This window comes from Hypanus sabinus, chromosome 1 (genome assembly GCF_030144855.1).
Source record: "Hypanus sabinus isolate sHypSab1 chromosome 1, sHypSab1.hap1, whole genome shotgun sequence".
Taxonomy (NCBI): Eukaryota; Metazoa; Chordata; class Chondrichthyes; order Myliobatiformes; family Dasyatidae; genus Hypanus; species Hypanus sabinus.
In genome coordinates, this window is record NC_082706.1 from 53,324,811 (window position 1) to 53,350,897 (window position 26,087).

Genomic DNA, 26,087 nt, shown 5'->3' on the forward strand with positions numbered 1-26,087 from the left:
CATTTCAAAGGTTCAATGGTACAATTTAATGTCAGAGAAATGTATACAATATACATCCTGAAATGCTTTTTCTTCGCAACCATCCTTGAAAACAAAGTGCCCCAAAGAATGAACAACGTTAACTGTTAGAACCCCAAAGTACTCCCCCAGCTTCCCACTCCTGTGTGTAAGTGGCAGTGAGCAAAAATCCACCCTCCCCCCCACCAGCAAAAAAAGCATCGGCACTGGTCAACGAGCACTCAAGCATGAGCAAAGTAATAGCAAAGACACAGACTTGCAGTTACCTCAAAGATTTCGCGTTTCACCTGGTGTCTGGCATACCACAGGCTCACTCTCTTTCCCTATAAGGGAGAAAGAGGTGTCTCCATTTTCCCAGCAAGCGGGAAGACATAACAAACAACTCACTGGTGTATGATGTTACATCTCTGCGACATTGCTTTTTTTAACTGCTGTATCCAAAAAATTGGGCACCCAACTGCTGTTATTCCGACTCCCCCAATGACACACAGATTTCCTGTCATGACACTGACCCTCGATCCATCTGTCTTCAGAACACCAAGATCCCAGGTTTATATGTTGGACATATACCATCCTCTAAAACACTCATTGTTTCCAAATTTATATTAGAAACTGTAAGTATTGTTAAAGGAGATCGAAAATAGACTGGGAACACTTAAGCAGGAGTGTGAAAAACAACAATGGCAAATTTCTGAACTCGATGAAGCTGGTGGACAGAGAGACCATAAGCTAGACTTGTTGGAAAAGAAATTAACTTTGACCACTCAAACACCGGAACAATATAAAGCTAAGATTATTGACCTGGAAAATTGCAGTCATAGACAGAACTTGTGAATAATAGGTCTTGCTGAAGACATTGAGAGTGGTGACCTTACTAAATCTTTTTCTCAATTTTTAATGGACGTTTTTGGCTCTGAAGATTTTTTCTACTTCCCCTATACTTGATTGCTCCACTGTGCTTTAAGAGCAAAACCCCCCAAAAGAACTGAAACCTTGACCTGTCATACTCCTATTCCACTATATGCATAGCAATAAGCATTTAATTTGAATTGCCCGTTGGAAAGGGGTTATTGAATACGGAGACCTCAAGTTTTGTTTGGTCTAAGATTACAGTACTGAGGTAATGCTTTTTAAACCAGTATGTCTGAGCTCTATCAAAGAAAGTTCTAACCAGATCTGCTATTTCCCGCTTGCCTAAGGGTTGTTCTGCCTGGTAAATCACGTAAATGGTTTAAATCTGTGGATGAAGCTCAACAATTACTTGAGGATCAATGTTCGATCTTAGCTGTCTAATAAATTTACTGTTTTTCAAGTCTGTATTAATTTGGTTTACAAGTTAATAACCAGTTCATAGATTTGGACCTATAAAGTTTGAAGAATTTTGCCCTTGGTTTGATAATGCTCGTACTATGGATATTTATCATGCTTTTATGATAAAGTTCCTTTCTTTCTCCCTTTATTATTTTATTTTATTGTTTTCAATTGTTTGTTTTTTGAAAATAATTAAGAATCTGATTTGGTGATTCATTATTTTTCCTGAAATAATAATCAGATTGTATTCTGTTTCACTTTCCAAGATCTTGCCTTTCAAAATGTTTTGCAATCGGCTGTTTTTTTTAACATTTGTCTGGTATTTTTTATGGCATTCTCTTCTCAATGTTTTGACTGCGGGTGGTGTTTTGAATTCTTTTCAATTTTGGAGACTTACCTACAAGAGAAATGGGGGTAGGGAAGTGTCTAGATAGCTTTCTGGCTGTCTATTGGTCAGTTTTCGGGGTTTTGTGGATGAGGGCGGGGCTAATTTTAAAAACATGTCAACAACATTCCCTGGTGAAACAATGCGACAGAATTTTATAGTGGAATAATGCAACAGATTTTTCCTGATGGAGTAATGCGACGGAATATTCTTGATGGAGCAGTGCGACATTTTTTTTTGTTATGGAACAATGCAACAGAGTTTTCTCGGTGGAAAGTCCCGTCATGTTTCCCTATCGTGGGTGATAGTATTGTAAACGGAAAGGGCTCTTTTTTGAGAGTTAACCTGAGCCCTGGGTGGCGTTGCGGAATCCAACGAACAGCAAAGACGGACTGAATGTGATGTCACTGTAAAACTCTTTATTAGTTCCTGCCTGACTTTGATCATCCTGACCAAGTTCACGCATCGAAAGTGAAAGTGCCAGCAAGAAACAGACGTGGATCCCGCAGGCAGAAGCGCGGCCAACACACCGGCGCCGATCACTGGTTTTACACAACGCCAAACATGGAAAGCAGTGAGTTTATATCTTCAATCCGTTACTGAGACCACCCCACCCCTGAGATAAAAACAAAGAAATTAATGCTTTCACATTGTATTTCGGATTTTTCGAAGGACGGCTGTTTTCACTTCCCAACCATGGACGAGCGGTAGGTTCGCATAATCAGGCCGTGTCATCCCGACCGGACAGAGATCAATGTGATGAATTCGTTAACCCGTTTCACCCAGACAGCTGATGCTCCGTCTCTCTGGTCTTTGTCAGGAATCTGCGGACTCTGAGGAACTACTTGTGTAACTACGAACCCCCTGAGGGCTGTGGAGACTCTATAAACATCCTGCTCTTCTGCATGGTGAGGGCTGATAAATCATCGACCATCAACACATTCCTCTCGGCTCTGGATTAACAAGGAGCGACCGTTAACTGTGTCCCAACGGGGATGAATCCCTGCGTTCTCACAACAGAAGTACACACACTGCCGTCAGTTTAATATAAAAACACAGTTATACGTTGCTCAATTCACTGTGAATTCACACCCCTTTTTCTGTCTTCCTGATGTCCACGTCAGAGGGAGGGAGAGGTCACCCCACTCCAATCACTTGGCTGGGAAACACCTCGGGAGGTCCTGAGGCTGGGAAAGGTGCTTTTAAATCCAAGTCCCTGATATCAGTCAACAATTTGCTGAAAAATTAAGAGGGGAGAAGTGGGAGGTAAAAGACAAGACATTATACACCAATTAGCTGGAGGTCAGTGGTTGGGAAAATATAAGACCATAAGATATAGGAGCAGATATAGGCCATTTGGCCCATCAAGTCTGCTCCGCCATTCAATCATGGGCTATCCCAATTCATCCAGTTATACCGCTCCCCTGCTTTCACGCCATACCCTTTGATGCCCTGGCGAATCAAGAACCAATCTATCTCTGCCTTAAATACACCCAATGACCTGGCCTCCAAAGCCTCTCGTGGCAACAAATTCCACAGATTTACCACCCCCTGACTGGAGTAATCTCCCATGACGGATTATGTTTTGATACGCTTAGAGGCAGATGACAAAATAGGCCAAAGTCAGCATGGTCTCATGAATGGGAATTTTTTCTGAAAAATCTGTTTGGAATTCTTTGAGGAAATAACTAGCAGGATAGACAAAGTTGTGAATGTTGTTACCTTGGATTTTCAGAAGGTGTGTAACAAGGTATTACATACATGAAACTGCTAAACATGTTAATAGCCCATGATATTAAAGGACAGTTATGAGCGTTGACAGAAGATTGGCTGACTGGCAGGAGGCAAATTTAGGAATAGATGTGGCTTTTCCTGGCTGTCTGCTGGTGACTAGCGGTGTTACACAGGGATCAATATTTGGACTGCTTTTTTCATGTTATATGCCAAATATTTGGTATATGGAATTGGCTTTGTGGTCAATTTTTGGGGTGATACAAATTCAGGTGGAGAGGCAGGTAGTGTTAAGGAAACATGGAGTCTGTAGAAGCACTGAGACAGGTTGGGAGATGGCATTTGCAATTTTCCAGTCCTTCAGAACCAATCTAGATTCTAGTGTTTTTTCAAAGATCACAACTAATGCTTCCACAATCTCTTCAGGAACCCCTTTCAGAGCCTGGGCTGCAGTTTACCTAGTCTAGGTGACTTATCTACATTCAACTTTTCCACTTCCCATCACTTTCCCCTTACTAATAGCAGCTACACTCACTCCTAGTCCCTGACATTCTTCAATTTCTGGCATTGAGTCTCCACAGTGAAGACAGATGTAAAATACTTATTCAGTTCATTTGCCATTTCTGTGTCCCCCATTACTACCTTTCCAGCATTATTTTCTAGAGATCTGATATCTGCTCTTGTCTCTCTTTGACTCTATATACCTGAAAAATCTTTTAGTATAACTGTTATATTCTTGGATAGCTTATCCTCAAATTTCATCTTTCTCTCACTATCGCTTTAAAGTTATCTTCCATTGCTTTTTAAAATCTTTCCAATCCTCTAACTTACCACTATTATTGCTATATTATATGCCCTCACTTTTGCTTTTCTGCTGACTTTGAATTTCCTTGTTAGTCATGGTTACCTCATTACGCATCCCCCACCAAACCCATTTTTAGAATGCATCTTCCACATTAGGATGTATCTTTTGAATTGCTCCCAGAAACACCAGCCATTGGTGTTCTGCTCTCATCACTGCTAGTGTGCCCTTCCAATCAACTTTGGCCAGCTCCTCTCTCATGTCCCTGTAATTCCCTTCACTCCACTGTTATACCGATACATCAAATGTTTGTTTCTTTCTTCTCAATGTCAGGGTAAATTCAATCATATTATGGACTCTGTCTCTGTAGGTTCCTTTACCTTAAAATCCCTTATCAAATCCAGTTTATTTCATAACATCTAATCCAGAATGACCTTTTCCCGAGTGGGTTTAACCACAAATTCCTCTAAGAAACCAAGTTGTAGGGATTCTATAAATTCCCTGTTCCTTTCTCCATGGATGCTGCCTGATATGCTGAGTATTCTCCACATTTCTGCTCTCTCACTCCAAGACTATCCTTATTAATTTGGTTTTCTCAGTGAACTGGAAAGTTGCAGTTTGAAAGGGGAATCCAGAGATTCAGGATTACATTGTTGCAGCCGGAGTGTCTCTGGGTCTGTATATCAAGGCCTGCCCTCTCAGGGGAACGTAAACAGTCCCAGGGCAGCAAGGGAAGTGGAGTTTCCTTGTGTCATGAGACATCATGTGATGGAGAGAAGATCAGGGAGATCTCCCACAGACTGAGATGGAGTTCTCCCACAGATTGGAATGTCCCATTACTGAGGGAAAAGCAGGAAGTTCTCCCGTGTCCCTGTGAATGTTTTTAGCTATCAGCCAATGACACAAAGCAGATCTTCTGTTGATCACCATTCTACTGTTTCTGGGATTTTGCTGTGTAAACACTGCCTGTCCTGTATTCTACATTACACTGAACTTCACTCGCCATGAAACGTGCCATACAAATGCACTATTTTTTGAAAATTTACAGCTCAGGTCCTACAGAGCAGGGAGTTTAAGGTTTTGGGATTCAACTGGATGGAACGCTCTGGTGAACACTGATCAGACAAAGAGAGTGTTACAAATGATCCTGGAAGGCAGAGTTGCCAAAGGAACAAATGTGAGTTTCCTCCATTACTTCAAACTCTTGATTTCCACAACCCATTAAACACTGAACAACCTCAGAGAGAGAAGGGAGAAATGGCTCCAAGAAAAGTTTCCGACAAAAGAGCCATGGTTTTGAAGATTGGGTCCACGATCCGATTGGAATGAAGCTATAATCTAGGCTGAGGGAGGCACTCCATAAAAGGAGTTATACGGAAATACCAAACAAAGAGTAACATTTGAGAATACAGTGACAGAGATTAGTAATGGAGTAACACAGGGGGACGGAGTGACAGAGATTAGTTCTTGAGTATCACACAGAGATTAGTCCTGGAGTGGCACATGAGGACTCAGTGACAGAGATTGGTCAGTGAGTTCCACACCACTCTACCTGGTGTCTCACTGCCAGCCGTCCCCACCTCACCTGCCTTCTACACATTGTTGGGACACGTTGAGCTCTTGTCCACATGAGGAAGGACTGAAGGGTGTGCTGACATCCTCCACATGATACAGGTCAGGAGACGGAGCAGTGATGGGGAAATGGATCAATCCCAGAAAGACATGACCCCAGCATCCGCTCCACTGCTAGAGAAGGTCACAGAGTCACCTGTTCCTATGATAGTCTGACCCCTGCTCCAACTCACCTGGAGCAGCTCCTCCTTGTCTCCCACGTTGCCTTCTGCTGGCGTCCATTATGGAGTCAATCTCGCTACCATGTGGGGTTTGGTGTTGGAATTCTGTGTGTGGCCATGAGATCATGTCTTACTTCCAAACTGATGTGAGAACAGACACTCAGGAGTCAATGGCCATGGACCAACAGAAGAAGGGTGTTGAGGCACAGACTAGATCAGTTCTGCTTACTGAATTGGAGGAGAAGGCTGGGGTTAGTGAGGAATGGATGGGGTGTGTTTGCCCTTGTAGGATTTTGTGAGTAAAATGTGAGAGTCATTTTATGCGCTTAACAAGATTTGCAGTCTTTTACTTCCATTTCAGAAAAATACAGAAGCAGTCACATTATACTGATGTTATTACATCAGACAGCGCCTCTTACAGTGAACACAACAATTCAATGATGGTGTTTGTGAATCATGTAGAATAGTTTCTATGGTGAAAAATAGATGCCATCTGTCACCCGTTACATTCCCCTACACTCTGTTCCTGTTCCTGTTCTTATCTCTCTTCATTCGTCAAACCCACCATCCCCGGATCAGTGTGGTCAGCTATTGCTGTAATCCTTCCTTGGGTCAGGAATCCTGAACTGTGCACAAGCCTCACCGGGACCCAATATAATTGGAGCAGGTCGTCTGTACTACTGTTTGACACAGTGATGGAGCAGTTAGTAGTGCTGCCTCACAGATCCAGTGATTCCGATTCTATCCCAGCCTCTGGAGCTGTCTGTGTGGTGTTTGCACGCTCTTCCTGTGATGATGTGGGTCCCCCCCCCCCCCACCGCCCCGATGATCTTTGTTTCCGGCTCCCACATCCCAGTGACGTGCAGGTCATTGGGTCAGTCTGCTGCTGTCATTTCCAGTGGGTTGTCAGAATGGTGGGGACTTGATGGTGTGATGAGAGAAAGACTAAGGGCTACCATAGACTAGACTGGCAGAATGGCTGAGGGGAAATAACACGAACTAAAGCTTACTAAGTTCCCTCATATAACCTACTAACCTGGATACAAAACACACAATTGTCTCTCCCACATTACTGATGGAGACTGAACAGTTCACATTCCTCAGGATAAAATTTCCCATCTGTTTACACACTGATCAACCATCTATATTATCCTGCAGTGTGAAGGACCAGTCTCTCAATCATCTGAAAACTTTGTTATCATGTCCTGACATTTAGGGAAAAATGTTGATTCATTAAACAGAGGGTGGGACAAATTCAGAGCAAATTCTGAAACAGCTCGTGGGGACAGAGGGGACCCACATTGAAAGGAACTGAGAAATAACACTGAACTGGACAGAGCAACATTCCCAGCTGAAAATTGTCAGGGACAGAGAGATCCCACTGATCCCTGAAGCAAGAGTGAGGCTGGGGCCCATCTGGATCTCAGTAGATCAGTGACCGTGACCACTGGACTTTGTCTGATGGGACTGGTCCCTCCAGTCAGTGTTCACCTCAGTGCTGAATGATTGTGATCATCGGTGTTCTTGCTGCTTCCTTTGTAACCAGTTCTTCATTGTCTCACTTAGTTACTGAATTTCAATCCTGACTCAGATTTTGCCAACTATCCTGTTATTCCAGAAAATATAATTCATGGAATTGCATTCATAGTTAACATCAACATCATAGACATGACCAGTGACAAGAATATGACCAAGTTTGAGGAGTTACAGATGATCGTGGCACAGAAATATAAGTGTTTTCTTTTGGTCTGTGTAACCATTGTCACCTCAAAATTGCAGCTTCATATTGATATTTGGATCATCTCTCTTTTCCAGATATTCACAGGGTTGTGATTGGGACCCAGTTTGAATTATTAGGGATACCAGAGAAACACAATGCAAGGATTTATGAATACAAGCCACTGCAGCAGAAGGTAAAAATCAGTAGAATTGGAGAAGTGATGTCAATATCAGTATCACATAGACTGGGAAGCCAATTCTGTAAAAGGGCTGGATGGTTTGGAGTTTGTAAAATGTGTGCAGGATAGTTTTTTGGAGCAATACATAGAGGTACCAAACAGAGAAGGGGCAGTGTTAAATCTCCTGTTAGTGAGTGAGATAGGTCAGCTGCCAGAGGTATGTGTTGGGGAGCACTTTGGGTCCATTGATCACAATGCCACTAGTTTCACTATAATTATGGAGAAGGATAGGACTGGACGCAGGGTTGAGATTTTTGACTGGAGAAGGGCTAACTTTGAGAAGATGCGAAAGGATTTAGAAGGAGTGGATTGGGACAATTTGTTTTATGGGAAGGATGTAATAGAGAAATGGAGGTCATTTAAAGGTGAAATTTTGAGGGTACAGAATCTTTATGTTCCTGTTAGGTTGAAAGGAAAGGTTAAAAGTTTGAGAGAGTCATGGTTTTCAAGGGATATTGTAAACTTGTTTGGAAAAAGAGAGCGATCTACAATAAGTATAGGCAGCATGGAGTAAATGAGGTGCTCAAGGAATATAAACAATGTAAAAAGAATCTTAAGAAAGAAATTAGAAAAGCTAAAAGAAGATACGAGATTGCTTTGGCAAGTCAGGTGAAAATAAATCCAAAGGGTTTTTACAGTGATGTTAATAGCAAAAGGATAGGGAGGGATAAAATTGGTCCCATAGAGAATCAGAGTGGACAGCTATGTGCAGAGCCAAAAGAGATGGGGGAGATTTTGAACAATTTCTTTTCTTCGGTATTCACTGAGGAGAAGGATATTGAATTATGTAAGTTAAGGGAAACAAGTAGGGTAGTTATGGAAACTATGATGATTAAAGAAGAGGAAGTACTGGCACTTTTAAAGAATATAAAAGTGGATAAGTCTCTGGGTCCTGACAGGATATTCCCTAGGATCTTGAGGGAAGTTAGTGTAGAAATAGCAGGGGCTCTGACAGAAATATTTCAAATGTCATTAGAAACGGGGATGGTGCCAGAGGATTGGTGTATTGCTCATGTAGTTCCATTGTCTAAAAAGGGTTTGAAGAGTAAGCCTAGCAATTATCGGCCTGTAAGTTTGACATCAGTGGTGGGTAAATTAATGGAAAGTATTCTTAGAGATGGTACATATAGTTATCTGGATAGACAGAGTCTGATTAGAAACAGTCAACATGGGTTTATGCGTGGAAGGTCATGTTTGACAAATCTTATTGAATTTTTTGAAGAGGTTACTAGGAAAATTAAGCAGGGTAAAGCAGTGGATGTTGTCTATATGTACTTCAGTAGGGCCTTTGATGAGGTTCCACATGGAAGGTTAGTTAGTAAAGTTCAATCGTTAGGTATTAATATTGAAGTAGTAAAATGGATACAATAGTGGCTGGATGAGAGATGCCAGAGAGTAGTGGTGGATAACTGCTGGTCAGGTTGGAGGCCAGTGACGAGTGGTGTGCCAATGTTGTTTGTCATATACATTAATGATCTGGATGATGGGATGATAAATTGGATTAGTAAGTATGCAGATGATACTAAGATAGGTGGCATTGTGGATAACGAAGGAGGTTTTCAAAGTTTGCAGAGAGATTTAGGCCAGTTAGAAGAGTGGGCTGAAAGATGGCAGATGGAGTTTAATGCTGATAAGTGTGAGGTGCTACGTTTTGGTAGGACGAATCAATATAGGACATACATGGTAAATGGTAAGGCACTGAGGAATGAACAGAGTGATCTAGGAATAACGGTGCATAGTTCCCTGAAGGTGGAATCTCATGTGGAGAGGGTGGTGAAGAAAGCTTTTGGTATGCTGGCCTTTATGTTTGTAAATCAGAGCATCAAGTCTAGGAGTTGGGATGTAATGTTAAAATTGTACAAGGCATTGGTGAGTCCAAATTTGGAGTATTGTGTACAGTTTTGGTCACCAAGTTATAGGACAGATGTCAACAAAATAGAGTGCAAAGGAGATTTACTAGAATGTTACCTGGGTTTCAGCACCTAAGTTACAGAGAAAGGTTGAACAATTTAGGTCTTTATTCTTTGGATTGTAGAAGGTTGAGGGGGGACTTGATAGAGGTATTTAAAATTATGTGGGGTATAGATAGAGTTGACATGGATAGGCTTTTTCCATTGAGAGCATGGGAAATTCAAACAAGAGGAAATGAGTTGAGAGTTAGGGGGCAAAAGTTTAGGGGTAACACAAGGGGGAACTTCTTTACTCAGAGTAGTAGCTGTGTGGAACAAGCTTCCAGTAGTAATGGTAGAGGCAGGTTCGATTTTGTCATTTAATAAAAAATTGGATAGGTATATGGACAGGAAGGGAATGGAGGATTATGGGCCGAGTGCAGGTAGGTGGGATTAGGTGAGAGTAAAAGTTCAGCATGGAATTGAAGGGTCGAGATGGCCTGTTTCTGTGCTGTAATTGTTATATGGTTTATATAGTATTTTTACAGTGTTAAAGTACAGTGTTTGTGAGTGTGCAGACACATCTACTATTTATTAACCATCCTTGATCAGACTTGGACAGGTAACAGTGAACCATCATTTCCATGCCATTGTATTGATAACCACAGGGGAAATGTCAGTTCAAAGTAAATTATTATCGAAGATTATAAATATCTCCATATACAACCCTGAGATTCATTTTTCTGTGGGCATATTCAAAAATCCATAGAATATTAACCATAACAGGATCAGTGAAAGGCAGCACCAACTTGGGTGTTCAGCCGGTGGCAAAAGACTGTGAGTGAGGGCCTCCACCAGTCAGAGTTGACCATGGATATTGCACCCTAGCTGTACAGATATGCAAACCTTGGCAGTACGATATGGAGAGCAAGCTGTTGCCCGTGTAGCAAGCTTCCCCTCTCCATGAAACCCATAGTAATACCAGAGCCAATACAGATTGGTACCAGCAGCATTGCAGGAGTGTCAAGTCAATATTGAACTCAACGTCAGACTTCCTTAGGGACTTCAGCTCCGGATTTTCACTTAGGAATTACTCCTGAAGTCTTCCCCGTTAGTGAGTATAGGCACAAAGCTTTGAAGCTAGAGATCAGAGTTTTCCTTCTTCTAGATGAGTTGCCAACCATGGCTGATGAGCCCCATCTGCCCGAAGCGACTGGTTTTAAGGCGCCATATCCCGCTTTTTTCCTTGTCCTGTAACGGTTCTGCCGGTTTAAAGCTAAGCCACATGTGAAAGCCAGGAGCTGGGCTTGCTTGTCAGAGGCTATGAGGCACACACCATTGAGAGTATTTGATAGGTGGTGTGAGCTTGGCCCCATTACCAGCCCCGGCTATAATAACCTTAAGGAACAAAAGGCAACAAACTGTGCAAATACAAAAAGAAAGAAATCATATTTTTTTTTTAAAAGTGAGCAATAAATATCAAGAACATGAAATAAAGAGTCCCTCAAATTGAGTCTGGAGGGTATGGGAACATCTCAATGATAGAGGCAGGTGGAGATGAGTGACGTTATCCATTTTGATTCAAGATCCTGATGATTGAGGAGTAACAACTTCCTGAGCCTGGTAGTGTGAACCTTGGGGCTCCTGTACCTCTTTCTGATGGCATCGGCAAGAAGAGAAGGTGTCTGGGTGGGATGTGCACCTGATGATGGATCCTTCTTTCCAGCGACAGCACTCCCTATAAATGTGTGCAACGGTGTCAAGGGCTTTGCATATGTTGGACTGGACTATATTTGCTCGTTTTTGTAGGATTTTCCATTCAAGGGCATTGTTGTTTCCATAACAGCTGTGAGGCAGCCAGTCAATATACATGCTACTACCCAACCATAGAAGTTTGTCAAAGTTTTAGATGTCATCAAATCTTCGCAAACCTCTAAGGAAGTAGAGGTGTTGCTGTGCTTTGTTCATAATTGCACTTAATTCTTGGGCCCAGAACAGGACCCCTGAAATAGTAACACTGAGGAATTAAAAGTTGCTGAAGCTCTCCACCTCTGAACCCCGAAGAGGACTGACTCAAGAACCTCTGGTTTCTTCCTTATGAAGTTCATAATTAGTTCCTTGTTGTTGCTGACATTGGTGTGGGAAACATAGCACCCACCTGTGCATAGCATGATCCCACTGACAGCAGAGATGTAAACACAGGAGGTAGTAGGAGCTCATTGGGTCCCTCTATCCTGCCCCATTCATTACGATTCGGGTGATCTGACTCAGACCACATGTCCTTCTGTCCCAGTTCCTGACACACTTGATCCCCCCAACCTTCTGAACCAGTGGGTAGGTAGCCAAAACTGCAGACAATACTCCAAATTATACCTAAAGTCAGAGTCACAGAAAACAGACCCTTCAACGTATCTAATCTGTGCTGAACCATTTAAACAGCCTACTCCCATTGACCTGCACCTGGACAATAGCCCTCCATACCCCTACCATCCATGTACCGATCCAAACTTCTCTTAAATGTTGAAATCCAGCTTGCATGCATCACTTGCAATGGCAGCTCATTCCACATTCTCACAACCCTCTGAGTGAAAACATTTCCCCTCATGTTCCCCTTAAACTTTTCACATTTTGCTCTGAACTTGTGAGACTGCTTCATTCTTTGTGTCTGCGAGCTTCACGGTGATTTTTCCCACTTTATGATGAACTATGGCCCTTCTCCAGATGCTCCAGGATTCGGGTCTATGGACTCCATTTGGTTCGGAATGCTGTCACTTAATTTAATTGTTTACATGATTAGTGTGTTTTTCTCCTCTTTCTCTGCACACTGGGCATTGGTCGTTTTTAAATTGTTTTTTCAAGTTTTTTTGTTTTGTGACTGCCTGTAAGCAGACAAATCTCAAGGTTGTACACTTTATACATACTTTGATAATAAATGTACTTTGAATCCTTTGAATGCCCTAAGCTCATCCACCTTTCCTACAATACTCCCTGCATTGAAATATACAAAACTCATGGTCAAACTTTTGATTCCTGACCTTGTGTGTAGGCTCAGCAACCTCTTTCCCCACAACCACTCCACTATCTGTTCAGGTGCTCTGGTTCCCACCCTGTGTAGTTCCAGTTTAATCACCCCCCCACCCCCCTTGCAGCACTAGCTCCCCTAGTTCCCTTAGTTCAGGTGCAAATCATCCCATCTGTACAGGTCCCATCTTCCCTGGAAGAGAGCCCAATGATCCAATAATCTGAAGCCCTCTTCCTCCTGCACCATCTCCTTAGCCATGTGTTAAACTCTATTACTCGGGCTTTACTTTGTGCTGCCTCATTTTACTGATATTTTCTGCCCCCTCCTGCCACACTTTGTTTGTCAAATCCCCCCTCACTCCTCTGTGCCACCGCTCTCTCACTTCCTCTTCAGTTATTAATCATTCTGCCCTTGGAACCCTCCCCTTTCTGTCTAGTCTGAAGCCTGGTCTACACAGTATTCACGTGATTCCCCAGGACACTGGCCACAACACAGTTCAGCTGAAGCTCATCCCAATGGAACAGCTCTCTCCGTCTCTGTTACTGCTACCATTGCCCGTGCATCTGAAGCCTGTGGAGTTTATAATTCCATTAATACCCTCTCTCTCCTTCCTTTCCTTCAGTTTGGAATGTTGGCAAAATGTACTGGGATGGAAAGGCGTTCCACGTTTGTGGTTTCAAATCAGTGGAGAGGTGAATGGATCGAGATAATAAAATGCTTCCTGGCCCTGTATGTTTTGGATAATATGGTCAGAAACATTGACCGATTTCTCAAAGCAGTGTAATGGTCACAGCTGACCTTGTCCAGTGTTGTGAATCTGATTCAGTTCCAGGAGCACAGACAGTGCTGTGGGATTGATGTTTTTATTGTTTTCCTTGTAGTTTTAGCATTCTTTATCCTTGTTTATATATTTGTATAATCACCTGTTTGTTGACTTTTAGTAACATTGTATAATTGGTTCTACAGTTTTCACCCTGCAGAGTGATGTGCTGTATGGAAGCATCTTGAACCTTGTCGAAAAGTTCTAAGCAGGAACTCTTGACCCCTGAAAACTGGTGAAGTGCATGTATTTTAAGATATAAAAGACCATGCTTGTGCTCGCTTTAGCAGAGCCTCTTAGTGGTCTCTCCGTGATCACGTACTAAATTAATTAAATCGAATTCTGGGATCTGTGCCTTTGTTTAAATCTAATTGGTGATAGTAAATCTCTCTGACAATCTGGCAATGAGGATGGAATCCCTACAGATTCAAAATCTAAGCGAACCATGACTGAGAAAGCAAAACTTCGGATAGGTGAAACATCCTTGAAAAACTGGAAATAAGATCGGGATCACAGGAGAAAGTCATCCCGGAGCAGCTGGTGACCAGTCCCGGAGTTCGGGTAAGGAACAAGAAGGAACTTGGAAGAGGGGACAAGACTTGATATTTGGAATTTGGTTGGCCTACCAAGGGGGAGTGTTTGATAATAAGATAAAGTAAAAGCATTTAATAAGACACATAGATACAGTATATAAGGTGGAAAGTCCTGAAGGAAAATCAAAACGGTAAGTCTCAGTCTGAAAACCCAAGAGGGACTTCCGGAGGTGGATCATCTACCCAGGTACATTCTGCTGATCCACTAAGCAAGGCCCCGGTGAATGAGAGTACGCAAAGATTGAAAATTATAAGACAAAACAACTCCCAGGTGACTCGTTGGTTCCCATGCGTTCACCCGCCAACAAGGTTTGCTTGGAAATGGGACAGCAGGTACTCTGTAACATTCTCTAGTGATTTGTACAGGAGGAGTTGTGGTGATTGGCCGTATGCTGGGTGTTTTGATCTAAAGAGAATTAATTCAGTACTAACACGAAACAAGGTTCGAAATAGGGGTCTAAACTGGGACTTAGAATATATGATGTGTTTTAATAAATGGGAAGAGGTGGAAAGACAGCATCAGCCACCAAATGTTAAACTGAAGAAAGAAGGGAAACTGACTGATCAGAAGGCGGGGTTACTCCCATCATGGCCCTCTGCTCCGACTGCCTTGGGAACCAGGCTATGCTATTGGATAGCTCCGCCCATATCCTTATCTGGAGCTCCCCGAAAACATGGAAATAATAGAGATGGATGTGGGCATGTCTGGGCATCAAGACCGCCAGCAGCAGAGGCAGAAACATCTGTCTCACGGTGTGTGGGGCTCAGAAGAGGAGCAAGTGTCAGAACCACAAGACTCCGGGACAGACAGGGTGGAGCCAGATTCTTCGGCAAGGTCAGGAGGTGGTCCCACCAGCGGAACTCAACACAAGACAATGGAGGACAAAAGGTCCGCTGACTCCACTGATCAGCATCCCGGTATTATGGTAGGAGATGTGGCTATATTAATACACTGGACCCTGGCTGAGGTACGAAGAATGATAAATGAAGTGCCAGCTCGCTACAAACACCACTGGCTTTCCACAACTGGTTGGTCCAAAACTGTCCAATTTTCAATCCGGTACCTAGAGATGCGTGGTCGCTGCTGGAAGTGATTTACGGAACTTCATGGCTTGGAGTAGGAACCAGTTCCCCACCCATCAATTCAGGACCAAGGGGTGTCTGGGTTCCTCTTGCAAATGGTACCCCCACAGATGAAATAAACAATGGGTCAGAAAGGGTAAAAGATGCCATTCTTGAGGAAACAAGACAACCTGGGGATTTTGTGAAGTTTCTTGGTGTCCACAGTAAAAGGGCAAAACCATTACCAATTTCATTGCCCGTTTCATGAATACCTGGGTGTCTAGTGCAGGAATTCACTCAATCAGCAGAATGCTCTGCTAGCCGTGCAGATGTTTCTGAACTACCTTCAACTGGAGTTGGCTCACTCTTCTAAGTTAAATAATCTAAACTGGCAAACACAGCATTGGAATGATATTGTTACCTCCTTGATTCATTTGGAAAAGACAATAAGTCCATTAGATATAGAAGCAGAGTTGGGCCATTCAGCCCATCAAGCCTGCTCCACCATTCCATCCTGGCTGATCCCAGATCCCATACAATTCCTCCACCTGCCTCCTCGCCATATCCTTTGATACACTGACCAACCAGGAAATGATCAACTTCCACCTTAAACCATGGACTTGGGCTCCACTGCAGTCTGTGGCAGAGCAATCTACAGATTCACAACTCTCTGGCAAAGAAAAAAATCCATTTAGATCTGTTCTAAGAGGTCACCCTGCAATATTGAGGTTATGCCCTCTAGTTCTGGATACCCTCACCATAGGAATCATCCTTGTGAACGTCCTCTGGACTCTCACCAATGACATCACATCATTTCTGAGAAGCGGGACCCAAAACTGTTGACAATACTCCAAGTGTGGCCTGACTAGTGTCTTATAAAGGTTCTTCAGTATCACCTTGTTTTTATATTATATTCCTGCCAACATTGCATTTGTCTTCTTTACCACACACTCACCCTCTAGATTAATCTTATGGGAGTTTTGCACAATTACTCTCAAGTCCTTCTGCACCTCCAATGTTTGAATCTTCTCCCCATGTAGATAATTCCACACAATTTTTCCGTTTACCAAAGTGCATCATCGTACATTTTCTAACACTATGTTCCATCTGCCACATTTTGACCATTCTTCCAATTTGTCCAAGTCCTGCTGCAATCGCATTATTTCCTCTGCACTACCTACACCTCACTTATCTTTGTATCATCCTCAAACTTTGCCATCAATTCCCAATTATGCAAATCATTGACAAACAATGTGAAAAGTAGCGGTCCCAATACTGGCCCCTAAAGGCACCACTAGTCGCTGGCAGACAACTAGAAATGGCCCCCATTATTCCAACTTCTCGCCTCCTTCCTGTCAGCCATTCCTCTATCCATGCCAGTATCCTTCCTGTAACGCCATTGGATTTTATCTTGTTAAGCAGCCTCATGTGGCAACTTATCAAATGTCTTCTGAAAGTAAATAACATCCACTGCCCCTTCTTTGTCCACCCTGTTTGTCACTTCCTCGAGGAACTCTAACAGATTTGTCAGGCAAGATTTCCCTTGACAGAATCCATGCTGACTTTGAATTATTTCATCGCTAGTATCCTTAATAATAGATTCCAACACTTTCCCAACCACTGTGATTAGGCTAACTGACCTATAATTTCCTTACTTTTGCCTTCCTCCCTTCTTAAATAGTGGGGTGACATTTGCAATCCTCCAGTCCTCCAGAATCAAGTAATTCTTGAAAGATCATGAACAATGCACCCATTATCTCTTCAGCAAACTCTCTCAGGACTCTAGGATCTAGTCCATCTGGTCCAGGTGACATTTTAAGACCTTTCAGCTTGCCCAGCAGTTTTTTCTTTGTTATAGCAATGACACTCACTCCTGCTTCCTAACACTGTCAGACACCTGGCACACTTCTAGTGTTTTCCACAGTGAAGGCAGATGCAAAATACTCATTAAGTTCATTTCTTTGTCCCCCACTACCACCTTACCAGCATAATTTTCCGGTGGTCCAATATCAACTCTGACCTCTGTTTTACTCCTCATATAATCCAGTTAACTTTTGATATCCTGCTTTATATTAATGGTTAGTTTGCCCTCATGTTTCATCTTATAGCTTTTTTAGTTGCTTTTTATTGGATTTTTAAAGCTTCCCAATTATCCAGCTTCCCATTCTCTTTTGCTATGTTAAATGCCCTTTCCTTTGTTTTTAAGCAGTCCTTAACTAGCCTTGGCAGCCGTGATTGCCTACCCTAGCCATTTGAGAACTTCTTTCTCTCTGTGACATATCTATCCTGCACCTTGTGAACAATTCCCGGAAACATCAGCCATCTCTGCTCTGCCGTCATCCCCACCAGTATCCTCCTCCAATCCACCTGGGGAAGCTCCTCTCTCATGTTTCTGTAATTTCCTTTGTTGCATTGCAATACTGATACAGGTGAAATGCTTCTCCCTCTCAAACTGCAGTATGAATTCAATCATATTATGTTCACTGCCTCCTAAGGGTTCCTTTACATTAAGCTTCCTAACAACTCCCAATCTAACAGCCTTTCCCTGAGTAGGTACCAACACAAACTGCTCTAAAATGCCATCTCATTGGCATTCAATAAATTCCCTCTCTTGAATCCCACTCCAACCTGATTCTCACAATCTCCTTTCATATTGAAGTCCCCCATTACAATTGTGTTACTATCCTTATTACATGTCTTTTCCAGCCCCTTTGCAATCTCAATGCCACATCTTGGCTACTACTCAGAGTCCTATATATGATTCTCATAATGTTTTTCCCCTTCAGTTTCTTAACTCCATTCACTACGATTCGGGATAGAAACGGGTTATTTAAGAACCAGGGAGTAAAAGGACAATATGTGTGTAACATAAGCATCGGGACAAGAGTCAGGATGTCTGAAGGAAATGTGGTAGGATAGGACACTGGGCTAGGGAGTGCCATAGTAGGGATGAAGGACTAGGGTAAAGGGATTGGGATGGAGATAAGGATAAGGGGACCTTCAGGGATCCTTTTCCTTAACAAAATCCTGTTGAAACCCAACAGAGGGTCTACAAATGACTGGCAGTACTGTTATGAAGGATGAACAACTCTGATAGGCAGAAGGGTACAGAGTTGCCCATATTTCCCCCCCCCCCAGGAGAATCGCAAACTGTTACTGTTACCACGCTGCTAATGAGAGAGAAAGAGAGACAAACGGAAAACATACTGGGACTGGAACATCTGCTTCAGACAAGGGAGAGATAACACCAGGGGAGAGAGACTTGTTATAACTCCTGAAAGACTTATGGCTCCAGAGAGGGCTGTTTACTTGGTACCATTCTGTTCATTAAAATTCCTCAGTGGACAGCTGAAGTGGGCTGGTTTGATGGACTAAGCTATTCAAAACTGATTGACACCTGAGACCCCGTGAGTGGGGTTAAAAGTGAGGTCTGGGGAGACGCCCCTCAGACACACCAGGAGACACACTAGTGAGCACTGCTTGAGTGTTGGAACCCACGAGAAGGTGTGGGGCATCGGAGACAGAACAAAGGATCGGTCAGTTTAACTCACAGTGTTTATAGCAGGGCTGGTGGGGGCTTGTGTGTGTGTCTGCCCTTGCCTGGGTGACGAGTCCACCACAGAAGAATGGTCTAGCTGAAGGACAGAGGGGTCATACCTGAATGGCCACAACAACACATCGACAGATCAAGAACGTAAAGGAAGGTTTGCCTGACTGTAGCTGTCACTGTTTGCTCGCTCTCTCGCTCTCTCTCTCTCTCTCTCTCTCTGTCTCCAACGATTAAAACACAAGAACCAACAACTACCTCAGCACGTATGAACTGAACTGAACTTTATATTCACATATGAAAATTCATTATCCCCTAGACATCGATAGAGCTTGTTTATTATTGATTATTATTATTATACCCACACTTTTAGGATTAGTATTGCTAACTTGTATTATCTATATATTTGCATTGTTGATATTGATTTGTATACTTTACTAATAAAAACAGTTTTTGAAAATAGTACCACCAGACTCCAACGGATTCTTCTATCTTTGCTGGTTAGACACCCAGTTATGGGTTACGTAACAAATTGGGGCCTCGTCTCGAGATTTGATTACCAAATTGGGGGGCCAGTGAATTGGGCTATAAGTCCATTATTTGATCTGTTTGTGTGTGTAACCAGTCGGGAAACCAGCTAAGATGGATATAGACAAATTGTTAGAAAGTCCGACTCTGAAGGCGCTAGAGGATGCCACAAAGATGGACTTGGTGAATATTGTGAAACGATTAAATCTCACAGAGGTGAAGTTGTCAATGAAAAAGTGGGAGATACAGAGGGCCATAGCCCAGTATTATATAGATAAGGATGTGTTCACGTCTGAGGTATTGGATCTGTTCCCTGAAAGGAAACCAGTTGTTGGGGTGGTTCAGTTAGAGATGGAAAGATTAAGGTTGGACACGGAACAGAAGAAAAGGGAGTATGAGCTCCAGCTAAAGGAGTTGGAGGTGAAAAGGGAGCAGGAAAGAGTTGCCTGGGAGGCACAGAGGGAGAAGGAAAAAGCCAAAAGGGAATTGGAGGAAAGGGAAAGGGAGAGAGATAGGCAGCATGCACTGGACATGGAGAGGTTAAAGCAACAGGGAAGAGACCGAGGGGAAGGCTCAGTTGAGAAGTTTAATGTTAGTAGGGAGTTTAGGTTATTACCTCTGTTCGAGGAGACAGATGTTGATAGTTACTTATTGCATTTTGAAAAGGTGGCAGTGAATCAGAAGTGGCCCAGAGGTCAGTGGGTGGCGTTGTTACAATGTGTATTAAAAGGGAAGGCTCAACGGGCATATGCGGTGTTGTCCGAGGGGGAGTCTGAGGATTATGAGGAAGTAAAGCAGGCTATCCTTCAGGCCTACGAGTTGGTACCTGAAGCGTATAGACAAAAGTTCAGAGATTTAAAGAAACTGTGGAATCAAACGTATGCAGAGTTTACCTATGAAAAGGGTGTGCTCTTGGATCGTTGGTGTGCTGCAGAAAGGGTGGAGGGGGATTTCCATCATTTCAGAGAGTTAATTCTAATTGAGGAATTTAAAGGTTGTGTTTTGGATAATATCCAGATGTATCTGAACGAGAAGACGAATAAATCTATATCAGAATTTGCCAGGTTAGCAGATGAATATGCCCTAACCCACAGTCAAAGTTTTCCTTGAATAGGAGTTACCAGAAAGGCAGTAGGGATGGTAAAGAAAGTCCACCAGCTAAGGTAGAGAATAAGCCGGGAGCTAGTGGTAAAGGTAAGGAGGAGGACAAGCAGGCTGGCAGGAAATTTCCTGACTTGACCTGTTATAATTGTGGAAAAGTTGGTCATATTGCAGCTAAGTGCTTTGCTCCGACGAAGGAGGCAGGAAAAGGGAAAACAGCAATCCCTACAGGTTGCATTAGCAGATCGATGAGGGAGGCAAAGGAAGATAGAGTATGAGAGGGCCGTGAGAAATTTATTTCGGAGGGGACAGTGTCTGTGAAAGAAGGAGAACCCCCAGTTCCAGTGAGAATTTGGAGAGATACTGGGGCTGACCAGTCATTGATCCTAAATGAGGTGCTAGATTTTGGTCCTGAAACTGGAGAGGTGGTATTAAGAGGCATAGGAAAAGGGACAGAAGCTGTGCCTTTGCACCAGATCGTTTTAAAATGTGACCTGGTATCTGGACCAGTCAAAATAAGGGTGTGGTCAGAATTTCTGAGAGACGGCATGGACGTCCTTCTTGGTAATGATTTAGCAGGTGGTGACGTGTGTTCAGCAGTGAAATTAACAAGCAATCCTGTGAGTGTTGAGGACCCGCCCCTAGATTCTAAGATCTATCCCACATGTGCGATCACTCGCAGCATGTCGAGAAAGGCAGCTGAGAAAGAGGACAGTTTAAATGAGTCCAGTGTTGATTTGGTTGAGACGTTTTTACTGACCCTGTACCAAGAGGGGTTAGGCGGGATGGTAAAATGGAGGATAGTGAAGTGAAAGAGGGTAAAGGAGAGGAGGTAGGCCTACCCTTAGCCAAGAGGGAATTTATGGAGGCACAGAGTAAAGATGAGAAACAGATAAGGCAGTTAGAAAGTCCAGGGTTGGACACGGATGATTTGTCTGGCTTGACAGAACTGTTTGAAGAAGTTGAAAAATTTAAATGTGTTCCCAATAATGATGTAAGGGCAGTCCTAGATGAAAAGGATGCCATTACCTTGAAGGAGTCTGCTGGGTTGGCAGATAAAGTTGTTTTAACCCGCAGGGTTGTGTTTACTCCGGATGGGAGTTGCCCAGAGAGTAACTGGGAAGATCAGGGGAACTTAGACTTTGGAAAAGGGACTAGTATTGAAAGCCTGGAAGAGGTAGATGTCCCGTTTGAGTATGTTCAGGGTGTGGAGTCACAGGGTACTGAACCTAGTATTGAAACTCAGGAAAAGTCTGAGGTAACTGATTTAGTTGAAAAGGAATGCAGCCCTTTTGGGTCAGATGGACTTGGTTCAGTGGAAAAAGGGTTAACCTTAGTACCAGTGGAGAGTGAGAATTCTCAGTTGTTTGTATTAGAAGGTGTGTTAAGAGTTTGTGAGGAGATGATGGCTGGTGATGTGAATATTATTGAAGGGAAAAGTATTGTTCCTAGACTATTGAATAAAGAAAATTTAAAGTCTGGATTGGTTTTAGAAGCAGTAACCAGGCTGAAGGAACAATGGCTTGTTAACAAGATGCCTGTGAATCAATTACAGTTTGTTTTGGAATTTAAAGGTAAACAACTCGCTGATGTTATTCAAGGAGGTGATTTGGAGAGACAGAACCAAAAGTGCTGTTTTGACAAAGAGGGATCACTTGTAGATGTTAAACTGAAAACTAATAGAATGAAGAGTCCTGAAGATAAGATTAATGACCTGCTCAAAAATAAAGAATTGTGAGGAAGTTCAGAAAATGTGCTAGGTTTGGAAGACATTGGTGATAAGATAACTCCTATGAAAGGAGTATGTGAAAGCCTATTCCACACTGGTGAGCAAGCTAACCACGTGAGAGTTAAGTGGAAAAGGGGCAATGGTTGACAAAATGCCACTTTGAATAAAAGGATCTGGTTTTGAGGGAATTCGACAAAGCGTGTAAATAATAAAGACAACACCATGGAAGACTGACTGTTAAGTTTAAAAGTAAAATAGAGATTAGTATTTGCACAAACTTCTGTATTGTACCACAGTATAATCACACAGGTATTGGTTCACATTTTGTAATATACACTTAAGCTAAGATCACAACCCTTTAGTATTTGTTTTTGCTGAAAGGAAAAAAAAACTAGGTGGTTATTAAATTGGAGTCTGATGCTACAGGAATTTATTAAGATACAACATATTAAAGGGAGTGACAATGTAATCGCTGACTGTTTGTCTAAATGCTAAGTTGAATGTATATCTGTATTGCTTTGTAGTTAAAAACACTTCTGTATTTTGTTAGATTATGTAATTCTGTAAGACACTGTATTAGTTAATTTTCCCCTTTGGTGAAAATTCCTAGAAGGATGGGAGTGTTATGAAGGATGAACAACTCTGATGGGCAGAAGGGTACAGAGTTGCCCATATTTCCCCCCCCCCCCCAGGAGAATCACAAACTGTTACTGTTACCACGCTGCTAATGAGAGAGAAAGAGAGACAAACGGAATACATACTGGGACTGGAACATCTGCTTCAGACAAGGGAGAGATAACACCGGGGGAGAGAGACTTGTTATAACTCCTGAAAGACTCATGGCTCCAGAGAGGGCTGTTTACTTGGTACCATTCTGTTCATTAAAATTCCTCAGTGGACAGCCGAAGTGGGCTGGTTTGATGGACTAAGCTATTCAAAACTGATTAACACCTGAGACCCCGTGAGTGGGGATAAAAGTGAGGTCTGGGGAGACGCCCCTCAGACGCACCAGGAGACACACTAGTGAGCACTGCTTGAGTGTTGGAACCCACGAGAAGGTGTGGGGCATCGGGGACCGAACAAAGGATCGGTCAGTTTAACTCACAGTGTTTATAGCAGGGCCGGTGGGGGCTTGTGTGTGTGTGTCTGCCCTTGCCTGGGTGATGAGTCCACCACAGAAGAACGGTCTGTCTGAAGGATAGAGGGGTCATACCTGAATGGCCACAACACATCGACGGATCAAGAACGTAAAGGAAGGTTTGCCTGACTGTAGCTGTCACTGTTTGCTCGCTCTCTCTCTCTCTCTCTCTCTCTGTCTCCAACGATTAAAACACAAGAACCAACAACTACCTCAGCACGTATGAACTGAACTGAACTTTATATTCACATATGACAATTCATTATCCCCTAGACATTGATAGAGCTTGTTTATTATTGATTATTATTATTATACCCACACTTTTAGGTTTAGTATTGCTAACGTGTATTATCTATATATTTGCATTGTTGATATTAATTTGGATATTTTACTAATAAACACTGTTTGAAAATAGTACCACCAGACTCCAACGGATTCTTCTATCTATGCTGGTTAGACACCCAGTTACGGGGTACATAACAGTACAAGCAGCAATGATCAGATTTTCAGAAACCTCCCTAGAGTTCCCCTGTTAGAGATGGAGATAGGTAACAAGAAAATACCAGTCCAGATCGACTCAAGTGCTGCAGTATCGTCAGGTCATCCTTCCGTGGCGTTTCCAAAAGACAATAAAAGTATTAAGACCATAGAATAACCAGAGTTCCTATGATAGAGCCCCCTGTCTGAGTCGGTTGAAATAAAATTGTTGGGAAATTGCATTAATGAGACATTTGTAACAGCAGGAAATTTGCCTGTTAATTTGCTTGGATGCCAGGCCCTCTGTAAATTAAATGTTGTTACCATTGCACCCCCGGGGGTGAAGCTGACAGTATTGGTCAAATGAACCCAGTGTGGTTGGCACAACTTAAGAATCCTCTGGGGTTAGCTAAGTCTGTAGAACCCATCACTATCAAGTGAAACACCCGATCACCCTCCTCCGGGCAGCACTGCTTAGCTCCAAAGCAATGGATGGCTTAAGCCAGTGATTGGAGCCTTATTGCAGCAACAGATTCTTTGACTGACACAAAGACCCTGCAACATGCTGATGTTACCCATTTCCAAGCCAGGGAAACTGGATGAGTGGTGGTTTGTACAGGACCTGAGGGCTATAAATCAGACAGTACTGCCCATTTCACCTGTAATGCAGGACACTAAAGTGATTTTGGCCACTGTCCTGTCAGATAATTGCTGGTATACTGTAATCAATTATTGTTCAGCTTTCTTCTCAATCCCTCTGCAGGAAGGCAGTCAGTACCTGATCGTTTTTACCTGTAACGAACAGCAGTGTACATGGACAAGGTTCCCTCATGGTGAAACAGAAAGCCCTACAGTTACTGTCCGCGATGATCTGACAGACTTATTACTGCTGATACTGTATGATGCTGCAGTATGCAGATAATTTGCTGTTGGCTTTGCAAACTGTAGAAAGGACTACATGACTTTATGAAATAAATCACTTTGCAGGAGAGGCCATGGAGCATCCCTATCAAAATGGCAGCTGTGCAAATCTACGGTGACATACCCAGGTAATCATTGCACCAAGAGACCCGCTGGCTGAGGCCAGAGTGTGTAACAGCTATTGTACAGGCACCCAGACAGGCTAGCAAGAAACAGCTGATGGCCTTTTTGGGCATGACGGAGTAATGCAGGCATTGGGTCCCTGAATATCGGTTCCATGACGCTGCCCTGTGAGTCACCATAACTCAAGGAGCCCAGACACCGTATCATGGACAGAGGAGACGGAGCAAGCTTATTAGGCATTGGAGAGTGCCCTGATCCAGGCACCCACCCTGGAACTGCCAGAGTACGGTTACCCATTCCAGCTGTACGTGAATGAAAAGGAGGGCTTTGCCAGTGGGGGACTGACCCAGGAACATGAGGGACCAAGAGGACCCGTGGCGTACAATTCCACACTACTGCCCTGAGTGTTTAAAGGAATGCCAGGATGTTTGAGGGCAGTGGCAGCTACAGAGGTGATGGTTGAAAAGACTGCACCATTAGTACAAGACCACGCTTGTACTGTGTGGACACCTCAAGTGGTGATGTTGCTTCTCAACTGGGCAGCAACCCAAAACATTACCACAGCCCGCCGAATGGGGAACGGAATCGAATTTAACCTTCAAAAGAGCACCAGCCCGCAAACCACTATGTTGTCACTGCGGTTGAAACTGTTACATCTCCCCGATCCGACTTATCCACAGTGCCCCTCGACAGCCCGGACTTGATGCTCTTTACAGATGGCTCCTCTTGTCAGCCTAATGACCACACCATACTGGCAGGTTCTGCAGTAGTGACTCCTTCGGAGACATTAGAGGCAGGGCCCTTTCCCGAGGAAAGTCCACTCTTTTCCCTGACACAAGCAGAGGGATAAACAGTAACTGTTTATACGGGCTCTAGCTGTGCTTTTGGGGTGGTGCATGACTTTGGGTCACTCTGGCAATGTAGAGGATTTATTATATCATCGGGGAAGCCAATACAACATTCACACTTTATTCAAAGTTTATTGCAAGCAGTGCAGTTACGGAAACAAATTGCTGTCACTAAGTGCGAAGCTCACGCTAATGCTCCAGATCCCACAGTACAGGGTAATGACACCGTCAATAGAGCAGCTCCAAAGGCCGGCACTGATGAAAAAGCGATGCAGATGCTCGTGAAGTGAA